We start from the raw sequence: 9,872 nt of genomic DNA on the forward strand, positions 1-9,872 counted from the left end.
TTTCAGAATTTACGAAATCTGCTTAGCACTTTCAGAGGAGAGATGTTTTTGAAAATTCCTCTCTCCTGAGACATGCAAAAATCAGTACAACGAAGCTTGTAAACACAGTTTTAAACTATATACAGGAGTCGCAGCTGTGGACTGTTGACACATTTGTGTTCGTGCTTACTTATGTAGCAATTGCTAATCTTGAGACCGAGGCCATTACCGGAAGTTACATTCTTGGAACTATCAAAGAATGACGTCGTTTCGTTTGTAATGCAAACGAGTCTATGACACGATCAACATTTAATGACGTTGAAATTTCTTGTTCTATGTTTATGGTTGCCAAAGCAGATGTTCTCTCTTGGTTTGATTTGTTTCTGAGGTAAGATTTTAATCTCTTGTGCACGCTAAAAGATCGTTCACACGCACAAGATGATACTGGTAACGTTAATGCTACTTGTAACAGCTCTGCTGTAATTGGAAAAATTGTTTCCGGCAAAGCTGAATGCAGGTCAGAAATGCTGTTTAGTGTGGTTGTTTGTTTTATATTACGAACATAGTTTTGTAGTACCTCAATCTCATGTTGGTTATATTTGATATCAAACGTCTGTGCGAAGGCTTGCGGTTTTCAGTGAATTCACACAAAGCTGCGCTGAATAGCATACTGTTTTTACTATAAAATCACTGAAAAAACTGTTATACCTGTTCTTTAATTGTAATACAATTCCACAACGAAATATTTTCATAATTACCATTATTAATTACAACTGAGAATAATTTCTATGTATCAATAAGCACAACACATTTTCAGATTTTAACTATTTAGTATTTTCAGAGCACTCCCGCATATAGTTTTAGTCATCATTTGGTGTCCTAGAACTCGATCGTTAGGGCGTCTGACTACCATGAGAAAGACCCGGGTTCGATCCCCGGCGGAGGTGAACCGGGATTTTTTCCCATCTGTTCAAGCGGCACGGGCGCCCACCCAGCGTCGTATAAAGTGGGTACATGGAGGGAACTCTGGCGGGTAAAGGCGGCCATCTTCGGCCCTGATCAAGAAAGTATGGAGCCCAAACTCCACACTCTCTATACGCCTACATGGCGTGGTGAAAAGCACAGGGGAGCACTTTACTTTTTACATTATTTGGTATCCAGTATGTCATCATTAACAAAACATATTACATACACGCACACACACATACACAGTTTTTTGGGATAACAATTATAATTTGTTACTTATTAGAAACGCTTATATTGAGAGCGAAGCAAACTAGAAAAATATTACTAATTTCATATCTTTCATTCTTTCAAGCAAGCAATAACAATTTTTCTTTCACGAGTCATCATGTAAGTAAACTGCTACATTTTCTTCGTCCTCTTGCATCTGCCCCGCCTCCCTCCCCCAAAGCCCTCCTGCCTCCTCACTCAAGTTATTCCTTGCTCGAGGGCACCGAGGTCATTGGACCGTTCTGGTACTTGGCACCCTGGATAGAAGCAAAATCTAGCAGAATGAACAAAATGAATCGGAAACAAAGATTTACTGGGGAAGGGAAAATTTAACCATATTTGCGTATTGCCTTTCAGAAACTGTGCTCTCAAACAGCAGGGGTACAACCCAGGGATAAGTCTTCTCTACCATTTGATTGTAATTTCCTTCCCTTCATCTTCTCCATCTTTCCCTTGTTCCCTTAAAGCAAGAAAGACCGCTCCTTGCAATTTGTCAGGTTCGACAGGTGACGACTGTCCTCTCGCAGGAATATTTTATGACAGGCAGTTCAGAAAGTATTTGGGACGCAATGCCGCCTTTGGTTGTCCGCAACCTTCGCGCCAACATTTGTTGAACAAGATTGTTGTATTGTCTCCATTCAAGCTTTGTGCTGGTCTTAGGACCGCCTTGTGCCTTGTCAAGACGTTGCTTTCCTGAAGATAGAAGATCGCGTTTTATTCGTATTTCTGGGCCTCCTCGATGGCGCAGTGGTAGCGTCGTTGCCTTGTAATTAAGGGGTCCCGGGTTCGATACCCGGTGGAGGCACATAGTGGTTCGGACCCCACTTTAAACTGTAGGTCCAGTCCCCATTAGCCTTACTGTGCATAAAGTGGGCTTAAAACAATAACTCAATCAATCAATCGTATTTCTGGCTGCGAATTTAGGCAGGGACGTAATGATAACAATAATAGGACGTTACAAAATCATATTAATAATAGTAATAATGATGACGCCTTTAACATTGAAATTATTTTCAAATTTAAATTCTAGCAGTATTCCATCGCAAGCAGCACTTTACATTACGCGAGTGATTTGTAACTCTCCTCCAGACACAAACGTACGCAGGATTTTCTTTCGGAGGGGAGGTGGAGAGAGACAATATAAAATATTTGGCAATTACCACTTTTGGGATTCCTTTTTAAAGTTGTTTTCAAAGAGAGAAATGGTATCTAGGGTCATTTTAGGGGGTGTGGGGGTTGCACTTACCAATTTGTTTTTTTCCCCGAGTTCTTTACAGATTTCATTTCAAAATTTTGTTTTTCTCAAAGTTTCGGGAGAGTTGTAGCCTCATCAGCTCCCCCATGTGTACACCAATGCCTCGAGATGTAATAGGAAGAATAGGACGCGTGCCACTTTTCTTTCGAAAATTGTGCATCTCTAAACTTGCACCCTGCATTATCGCAAAACGACGTTGGTGGTTTGTACAAGTGTCATGAAGACACTGACTTAGGTATTTTCACACTTTGTTTATTTCTGTCACAGTTCGTGTTATCAGTAGGGAGCGCGTTTATAATAGCCACAAACCATGCTAAATAGACAGGTAAATTGGCGCCAAAAATGACAACTTCAAAAAGCCCAAAAGTAGGTAGTAAATATCAACTTGTTATTACCTTTGTTTTCAGTTCATTTGCAAGTTTTCCTTCATTAATTGCCATTTACTTTTATTCTATGTATATTTTATTTTTCAAATTTTGTACCGCTCTTTTGTTACTTTTAGTTAATCGCAATGTTGACGATTATGAATGGCAATTAATGAAGGAAAACTCGCAAACGGCCATCACAATTATATGTAATATGCAGAATATTATTAGCGACTCAAATATTCTGGTTTTTCTTGTTGTTTTTTAACATTCTCAAGAATAAATTCACATTTTTGCTTTATATTGCATATTTCTTATAACGACACGTTCACCACGGCGGGCCTCCCAGGTGTGGTTTACAACGTTCCCTTATAACCAAAGAGTGCCAGGTTCAAGTCCCGGTGGAGGCACATTACACAATGGGTCGGAGTCCAATTGACATTATAAATCCAGTTCCAATTAATATATTTGAGCATAAAATGGACTTTAAACTATTTTTGATTACGATGACAAGTTATTGTAATAATGAAAGAAAATAATATCTCCTTCAGGATTCAAACCTAGGACTCAGTTTTACAGAAATTGTAATCTCTAGACCAGTGGTTCCCACTGTGTGCGCCGCGGCGCCCTGGTAGGCTTACGGGGCCGCCGCGTGATGTTCCAATATTTTCAATGAAATTCAGTCATCGATATGATTGTTCCAAATACATGTTCTTATTTTGTACTTGTTACATAAAAAATGTTTCTGAATTTTAAATATGTTTATTTTTTAACTTAAGGCAAGCAACGTAAGCACACTAACAGAGCGTTACAAGTGTTAGATAGGGCCTCCCCGGTGGCGTAGTGTTAGAGTTCGCCACCTTGTAATTAAGGGGTCCCGGGTTCGTTACCCGGTGGAGTCACATAGTGGTTCGGATCCCACTTTAAACTGTAGGTCCAGTCCCAATTAGCCTTACTATGCATGGACTTAAAACATCAATTCAGTCAATCAAAGCAAGTACTAGATAGGCCTACATTCATGACGTAGGCGCTGTGGAAAAATCTTGAAACACGAAGGGCGCCGTGAAACGAAAATGTTTGGGAACCCCTGCTCTAGACAGTGGAGATTAGCTTTGTTCCTTCGTTCGTCAGTGCTGTATATATTTTTTAAAACAATGCAAATAGAGGTAAAAATTATTTCTCCGTTCTGCGAGGTATCGGTAGACCGTTAACATCTGCTAGCAATGCCAACAATGCATTAGTGTACATGTTATTATCTCGGCTTCCACTCTCTCCGACACTCATTCTAAACCATGGCATTACTCAGTAGCGAAGCATGGTCTTAAGAGGAAGGAAAGCAATGCAGTACTCCGAAAAATGGGGGGGGGAGTATATAAATTATACAGTCCATTGCCCCAGTTTTTCTAGGAAAGAAAGGACATTTTAAATAATAATAATATATCCATGAACTCCTCTCTCAACGGCCATACTGCTAAGTTCAAAATTCTTGTCACGTTATTGATAATAAAATACTTGCTATTACTTACAGCTTCCCGTACGAAATTTGAAATATTCATGTTTGTTTCACAAAAGAGAACACTCACTTCAACCACTCGTTCTTCCCACATAAATGGAAAATATTCCGAAAAGCTCAGAAGCTAACAGAAAAGTGATGTCAACCTCGTTGTAAAAATTAATGTTCACGGGGGAGTAATAGAACTGACTTGAAGCTTAAAATTAATTAAGCTTTCGAATAATAGGCCATTACAATAGGAAGAACATGCGCTGTTTCTTCTTTTTAATAATGTATTATATTAATAAAAATAATATTTCGAGTTGGATAGCATTTATGACTTAACGTTTTTGCTATTTGCAGGTCTCAGAAGAGAGTTTCATTGCTTTTTTTTTACATACGTTTTATCGAAAAAAAACCATCAGTTCATTGTTTGTATGAAAACTTACGATAAATATAGTGTAAATTATTTGGTAGTTGTCAACACTGGCGTGCGTTGTAATTTGAGACAAGAGAAGTGTGAAGCGGACAACAGCCAGCTGTTCAGCAGATTCCAGCGCTCCCCAGTGCCGGAACACCATGTTTGTCTTAATCCCTGAACGTCGACATTATTGACACGTTTTACAAATCTTGAAACTCAAAGTAATGCTTTAAAGTTTATCTACATGGAATTTGGAACAGTTATAATAATTTATTTCAATAATTCTGTGTTTATAATAAAGCAAATATACATCTTCGAGATCATGTTAACACTTATATGTTTTCTGATAGCAGTGTCTGCTTTCTGCTTGGCTCGGGTGTTTTCGAGAAGCCGAAAAGCTCCGAAAAGCAGAGCTTTTATTAGTGGTTTGGGGACCTTACCTTCACCAGCATCTACCCTTCGCCACATGATACTTCAGAAGCGTTGGTTTCCCGCACAGTGGCTGCAAGCAGAGAGGTTGCTGCTTGCCAACGGGCTGCGGAGAGAATTTGCGGCCGTAAAATTTCGCGAAATCGAGTGCGATAGAAAATAAATAATGCACTCAACGTTAAGTACATTAAATAATATTTTAATTGTGCAAGCAGTGCTTGCATTGCTTGTACTATATCTTCGCCACTGGCATTACTTATTTAATTTATTCCAGTGTTCGTGGCGGAGTGGTAAGCGTAAAGGGCTACGAAATCAGAGATCCCATGTTCAAACCTCCACCAGTCATTGGTGACTCATTCTGTTTGTCTATGCTCCCATCACTTTTCCATCCGTCCATCATTCATCAATCCACATCGACTTGTCGTAAAAATTAACCTACGACGTGGGAAAAAAGGTAAAATAGCCAAAATGGAAACCTATTGAATTTTAGCCGCCTCAGTGGCTGAGCACGTTAGCTCCCGAATTACGATTTTGTCCCCAAATGTTCTATGTCCTCTTCATGCACAAATAGGAGGCCAATCGGGACTGGACGTACAGTTTAAAGTTTGATCAGAACCACTATGTGCGTCCACTAGATATCGAACCAAGGATATATATGGAATTATATGGTGACGACATTACCACTACGCGATGTCCTCCCCTGGACAGGCAGGCGTGTCTTTTGTTACTGTCCATTCATTAATTTCTTGTATCACCGTTGCATATCTTTGACGAAAATCAAAGTACATCCAGTGTTCGAATTAAAATGGGGGGGGGGAGTTTTTAATTTAACTCCTGACCATGTAAAGAATTTACCCTCATAAGTATATTCTAGATCATATTTTGCCATTGCTCAGAATTTGACGCAATCATTTCTTTCAATTTCAAGTAAATGTTACATTAATATCAACATATATATTGTCAGTTTCTGAACTAAATTTTACATTAAAATTATTACTGTTGTTGGTTTGCAAATTACAATATATATTTAATGAGAAAATATTTCCTGATTAATTTGCCTTCCTCTAAGAAAAATAATTCTGATATTAAATAAAAGTCCACTGAGACGAGATCTGTGATTACTGAAACCTTGTACACTAATTGGAAAATTTGTGTTATTTACTTTGAACCCAAGAAATTTATATAAATCAGTCCGTATGTTTTAGATACGGGATTCTTGAAACCCCTGCCCTAGAGAAATTTCTGCCCAACGCAGTTGGCTTTCTGTCAGGTACAATTCTCAAAATTAGAATAGGGAAGCTGTGAAATTTTTCCCTCAGCATTTTTTCAATTTGAACACTGGATACAGACATACACATATTTCATTTTTTAAATTTAATCTACGAACACACACACACACACACACACACACATATATATAATTGTTTTACAAAAGTAATTGGTACTCACTTTGTAATTCGCCCACAGTTCCATGCATTTTAGATGGTATGACGTTCCTTTGTGTTCCTTGATTTTTTCACATGCTTTCTTCCAGTTGCGCATCCCTATTTTCCTGAAATTTGGTTCTGCATATCCTGAATCTGTGCCAAATTTACGGCATGGAAAACAAAACCTTGCGTCAAGTTCCACACTATATTCTAGCCACGGCGCAGATGCAAACCAGTGTTTTTGAAATGACCGCTTTCGCTTTCCGAACGTAGTATTTGGATAGTTTTGCAAAAGTGGTTGCCTAGGATTATCTACCCCAAGATCAGTAATTGTTTTCACATTAGTACATTCACTTGTTTTGTCTAACTTTGGAACGTCAGAACTTGGACCAACACCCTCTTCATTGCCGTCATCTTCCACATGTTTTGAGATAGTTTTAAAATATCCGGTTTTGATAAATTTATCCATTCAAGATGAAAATGCACAACAACGCTAGAACTCTTCCCACACACGAACAAATACACAGTGACCGTAGGAACCCGATACCAGACCTTCCTCGCAAGCAAGAACACAAAGCTAATCTGTGGCTCTGAAGCTGAAGCATAGAGCAATTTTAAATCTCAGAACAATGTCGGTACTGGAGAACTCTCTCCATAGCCTATGTCGCTCGACCACCTACTGTTGACCGCTCGGCCACGGCGGAGTCTTTGATTCCATCTGTATTGGAAGGGTCATTTGCAACAAAAGGGTCGGATCTCTGGTTTCCAGGAACTTAGGGCAAGGGTAATAACCTCTAAGCAGGCAGATTTTATGACCTTGGTTATAATCTGGTAAGCAAGGAAAGGGTGGAATTTTGTTGTCCTACATTTCCTTCCGAAGATTTTCTTCGGAACAGTGTTTCCAACTCTGCTACAAATTTACCAGAAAATAATATGTAGTATTAATTTAGGATAATTTTTAATCGATCAAAATTTTGTTTGCGGGGGCCAGAGTTACAACTGCCGGGGCCAAAGCCCCCCCAGCCCCCCCTAACGACGTCCCTGTGCAAATTATATGCATTCAATGGACATTCATTCCCTGCACCACAGATAAGTGGTGGTCTCTCTGCCACCCAAACCAGCCTCCATGGTAGAGTGGTTAGCACAGCATGCTATGACACCAGGGGTACCAGCCTGAGCATGGGTGTTCTTTGTGGGTGTCCTGTCATCAATTTCATCATATCATTACTCATCCCCATCTTCACAATTAGCCAAAAGTGGGAGAAATGCAAAGTAAAATGAACTAAATCAATCAATTTCCCACCCAAAAACGATACTACTAGCATCCTGATACAGACAGGAACACATGGCAGGTCATTTCTTGTGCTAATCTTCATTACGATGCTAAATCATTGTTAGCAATCTAATGTTTTTGCAATGAATATATATTCTGTAACTCTTTCATGACCTGCATACCTTTAAGGGCAATTTTTTCTGTATGTAAATTGAAGTGATCAGATCCTTTGAGAGTCGTAGAATATGTTTGGCAGGGACACGTACATCCTAGGCATGTTATCCTTATGCGAAAAATAAACACGTATGGGACATGGCAGAAAAATATCGCTTGGGTCCCAAACTTCATTTGAAGTGTTTTTAGGTCCATTGGGGTTGCATGCTCACAGTTCAGTGTCAAGAACTTTTGTAAATGGGTAAGGTATAACTTTCATTCCAAGTGTAATAGTCTTATGCTTTACAACTTTTTCATGCATCTGGTAGTTTTTTCTGAAACTTAGGCTCTTATAACTTAACACATTGGGGTCTCACGACAGGCATAGCTTGTAGTGCACTTAAAGTCAATGTGGACGAAAGATGGGCATAGCCCATCCTGCGGTATGCAATCCCTTTGCCGACTGAACGATGGGCTATGCTCGTACTTCATCTCATGTGCATGTTCATTCAAGAACCTATGTTGAAATTCCGACTGCTAGGTGGCTCATGTGCTATTTTTATCTCGCACCTGCAACTGTTTGTTGTCGGGTTGATGTACTGTGCATTGTTTAGAATGGCGTCGTTAGATCCAGACTGCATAGTGGAAATTCTGCATGAGGATTCCACCTCAGAGTTTGAAGTTAGCGACGATTTTGATGATGCAGATGAATTTGAAAATTTGGACGGTAGGTTATATTCATAATAATTAATTGTTGACAATATAAACAGTGTTGCAAACTCTAGTATTTTATGAATGAAGTGAGAAGAGGTAATTTTTTGGGGTCTATTCATCTTGCCTCTTGCTTGATTCTCCTACATGCACTGATGTATTTTTAGTTTTTCCATTTATTATTTTGTATAGTGTATGTCAAATGAAAATTTATTTCATTTATTTATTTATTTAATTTTTACAGATGATGCAGAACCAACCGATACATCGTCTGGTCCTGTCCTGCAGCCACTTTTTCATACAAAAGCTAATTACCTGTAATTTGTAATTATTTTTTGTTATGTGCACATAAGAAGTATTCTTATGCAAGATTCAAAAGATGTATTGATAATTTATGTAGTTATTGAAATTTCCAGATTACGAACTTAAAATATCTCTATATTAACATTTGTTCCAATGTTGTACTTTTTTTTTCACAAAACATAAAACATTGCTGAAAAAAATATTCAAAAATGTCTGAAAATGAAAAGAAAATTTAACAAATTTTTGTTCCTTGAGAAGAGTAAGTTTTGTAGATTTAAGAAATATGTGGTAAATAAAAACAAATTAAAAACATTTTTTCTATGATTTTTTGAAAAATAACCAAAAACCACAGTCCAGAGGTAAAAATGCTGCATTATGAGGCCAGACCCCAATGTGTTAATCACCCCTGTCCCTTCACACACATACCATCGCTTGTCTTATCCACATGTGAGTGAGAGATTTTGCTGGCTACCTCTGTAATTCTAATTATCCAATTGGATATTTATTGTGAAAAACAACACAACAATCTGATGGCACATCAACAACTCTTCTCTCTCTTAAAAATTAATGAAATTAGTAATCCATCACAGAATGTGCAGAAAATACCAAAAAGCTAAGTGCATGTACATTATAATTACAATTTAAAATATTTATCAGAAAAAAATATAATATAATTGTATCACTGAGTGCAAAATTATTTCCAATACAATACATTACATTCTGTGTATCAAGGATGGATGATTTATTTCTAGAATGTATTAATCAATGTTTAAGTTTTTCAAATGCAGTAAATGTCTTTCTAAAAAGTTATTAACACAATCACATCTCCGT

This window comes from Lepisma saccharinum, chromosome 2 (genome assembly GCF_977018435.1).
Source record: "Lepisma saccharinum chromosome 2, izLepSacc3.1, whole genome shotgun sequence".
NCBI lineage: Eukaryota > Metazoa > Arthropoda > Insecta > Zygentoma > Lepismatidae > Lepisma > Lepisma saccharinum.